Source organism: Sapajus apella, unplaced genomic scaffold (assembly GCF_009761245.1).
Source record: "Sapajus apella isolate SASKATOON/1434 unplaced genomic scaffold, GSC_monkey_1.0 scaffold60, whole genome shotgun sequence".
Lineage (NCBI taxonomy): Eukaryota > Metazoa > Chordata > Mammalia > Primates > Cebidae > Sapajus > Sapajus apella.
The window spans coordinates 7,182,411-7,186,274 of NW_022437000.1; positions in this window are offsets into that span (position 1 = coordinate 7,182,411).

Sequence of the window (3,864 nt, forward strand, 5' to 3'; positions counted from 1 at the left end):
GAAGGAAGGAAGGAAGGAAGGAAGGAAGGAGGGAAGGAAGGGAGGGAAAAGAAAGAAGTAGAATATGTTGAAGGTCTGAAATTAGGCAGGCATGCTTCTAGTGGCAAGACACCTGGCAGGGCCAGGAGGATGCAGGCATGAAAGGAAGAGTCTGCTCAGTTCTGACTCCTCTGTCACCACGGAAGGATCTAGGATGAGATCCGGCAGGTTTATGCTTAGCACAAAGGCTGAAGTCATGTTGCAGAGAGTTTGGGATGTAGAGGAGAGGAAGCACAGGGAGGCCCCATTCCTGTGGGCATGCTGGCCTTGTACTAGCCTGCCATTTCTTTCTTTGGTATGATGATTAGACTAAATTTAAAGAAAATGTGTGTGAATATATATTGCTTTCCTTTCTTTCAACTCACCATTCCTTTACAGGAGAAAATTTCACAGGAATCAGGGAAAGGTAAACAACATATTCAAGAAAGGGGAAAGAATATAATCAACATCTACTTTTAGGTTAGCCCCAATCCTTCTTCAAACCCTGGTATATTTTCCAATTCTCTTTGGAAATGTTAATATCTCTGTCGGGGATGTCAAAACGTGGTAAAAAGAACAGTTTGACCCAATTGGTCTGATTTTACACAGTAAAGAAATCTCAAAGGAGAATGTTTAATTTATTACCTTTGTGAAAAACAAAGCTCTGAATTATAGATTGTAATTATTTTTATGTGATTCTTTCCCAGAGGTTTTAAAGATGTATTTGTTTTGTGTCTCTTTATTCAGAATATTTTTGAAGATAAAATTGAGCTATTTTTGTTAAATTATTAAATATAGGACTTTATGGCTTAAATGGTTCCACAACGCTATAGCATAGATTGTTTTGAAATCTATTTATTTATTCAGTACATAGAGATGTGTCATAGACAGCACATAAAGCTTTTAAGTTGGAATTAAGAGGAATTCTAGCCCAGTTTTCATAATGAAAGTGTGGTAGTCAGAAAGATCCTTGATGGTGGATATAAAGACCATTGGGTTGAAATATGACTCATGGCTCTCACTTGGGAAGTGATCAGAGCAAGGTAACTGGGCAGAAAAGATCGCACATCTTGTGACGGTCAAAGTTATATATAAATATATTTCTCTCTAAATATATTTATATATTTCTCTCTAAATATATCTAGATATTTCTTTCTAAATATATCTATATATTTCTCTCTATATACATATATATATATATGTATATGTATATATACATATACATCCCTCTCTCTCTGTATATGTGTGTATATATATATATGTGTATATATGTGTATTTATATCTATCTATCTGTATCAATCCCTCTGTCTCTGTCTGTCTGTCTCTCTCTCTCTGTATATATGCTGTTTCAGCCCATTACAAGCACCATTTAATACTCCAGATGAGAGAATGAGGCGTGAACATGTTAGAGGAATTGTCCCAGGTCCTTCCATCAGTGCAGCTGGGTTCACATCCAGATACTATCTGTTCCTGAGACCTCCCTCATGTCGACTTGAATATTCGACTTGAATGTACTGTATACACATATACAGAGAGAGAGAGACAGACAGACAGAGACAGAGGGATTGACACAGATAGATAGATATAAAATCCTCCATGTTTGAAACTACCTAAACCAAACTAGTCATGCTTCTACACTTCTAAATGGCTAAGATAAAATTTAATTTGGGAAAAAAAGATTTATTATAGAAAGTAGAATTAAAAAATCCTCAAAAACCAAAATCCACTTTGGGAGGTCAAGGCGGGTGGATCAGGAGGTTAGGAGTTTAAGATCAGCCTGGCCAAGAAGGTGAAACCCCATCTCTACTAAAAATACAAAAATTAGCTGGAAGTGGTGGTGGGTGCCTGTAAGCCCAGCTACTTGGGAGGCTGAGGCAGAGAATTGCATAAGCCTGGGAGGCGGAGGTCGCAGTGAGCCTAGATTGTGCCATTGCACTCCTGACTGGGTGACAGAGCGAGAGTCCATCTCAAACGAAAAAAAGAAAGAAAAAAACTATACTTCTATCATCTATCTACGTAAATGTAACATGTAATATATATAACAATATGTACCTAGACATATAGACATGTTGTTTATATAGGTATACATAATAGATCTACATACATAGGCATACAGCTATCTAGATGTGTGTGTATCAGTATACAGACAGATAGACCTAGGAGACCCATGTAGGATATACATATCTATGTAGGACATCTATCTAGGGAGGATGTAGGATACATATCAATGTAGGATGTAGGTAGGAGACAAAGATGTCAAGGATGAAAGGGTAACGTGACCATTGTCATTCTTTTTCAATGCCCACCACTAAGGCCAACCTGTCTACAAACGAATCCTCTTTGGAGGAAAAGAGAAAATCTATGAATAAAATATATACTGTATATTGTTATCCCCTTTCATTCTGAAACCTGAAAAAGAAAGGCAATGGTCACATCAGAAATGCAAATTTGCAGTGATCCATATTCTTCCCCAAGAGACTGAAGACTAAAAAATGAAGCCACAGCTGATGATGACAAAATATTTCATGCACTATTTAAAAAAAATACTGTCCACACACAGAGGATTCAACAAGGTCAAAAAGTGCAGAAAACTGCATTTTTGGAACCAGGCAGTATATTCAAGTCGACATGAGGGAGGTCTCAGGAACAGACAGTATCTGGATGTGAACCCAGCTGCACTGGTGGAAGGACCTGGGACAATTCTTCTGACATGTTCACGCCTCATTCTCTCATCTGGAGTATTAAATGGTGCTTGTAATGGGCTGAAACAGCATCTGATACACAGCGGGCACTCAAGAAGTGTTAGTTGTTGTTTACCCATGGAGGAGGGAGTGCTGACTGAAGCTTAGTGATAATACCTCTCTTTGAGATAGGGTCTCTCTGTCGCCCAGGCTGGAGTGCAATGGCATGATCTTGGCTAACTGCAATCTCTGCCTCCCAGGCTCAAGCAATTCTTCTGCCTCAGCCTCCCAAGTAGCTGGGACTACAGGTGTGCGCCACTACAGCCCTGCTAATTTTTGTACTTTTAGTAGAGATGGGGTTTCATCCTGTTGGCCAGGCTGGTCTTGAACTCCTGACTTCAAATGATCCACCCACCTCAGCCTCCCAAAGTGTTGGGATTACAGGTGTGAGCCACCGCCCCCAGCCTCTGACTCCCAAATTAAATGAGGAACGTTTGATCAAGATGATTGATCACTAGACACTTATTAGAAGTATTTTAGAATCCATAGCAAAACCTGGCAAGATATTAGTGCATTTTTTATTTGAGCTATTCCTGACCTTAAGCCTTTTTTGATTCCAAGTCTTGCTGTTCTGGTGCATTAGGAGGACTGCGGGCAGGAGAGGTACAGCTCTGGACCGTGGAGTCTGCCATTTGCCAGTTCAAACCTGTCCCTCTCTCACAGGTTATGTAGATGTGGGCAAATAATTCCTAAACTTCGATTTTCTTATCTGTGCAATATGGGGAAAATAGCATCTGCCTTATAAAATTATAAGTCTTACAAAATTCTTATAATAATTAAATGGCATCTGTCTTATAAAATTATGACTCTTACAGCTATAAGAGTTATATTATAACTCTTATAACAAATATTAGCTGTGTGGTGGTGGGCACATGTAATCCCAGCTGCTTGGGAAGCTGAGGCATGAGGATTGCTTGAACCCAGGAAGTAGAAGTTGCAGTGAGCTGAGATGCCACTGCACTCCAGCGTGGGTGACAGAGCAAGACTCCACCAAAAAGAAAGACAGGAAGGAAGGAAGGGAGGGAAGGAGGGAGGGAGGGAGAAAGGAAGGAGAAAAAAGAAAAAAAGAAAAAGCAGAACATTAGCTAGGCTGATCTCGAACTC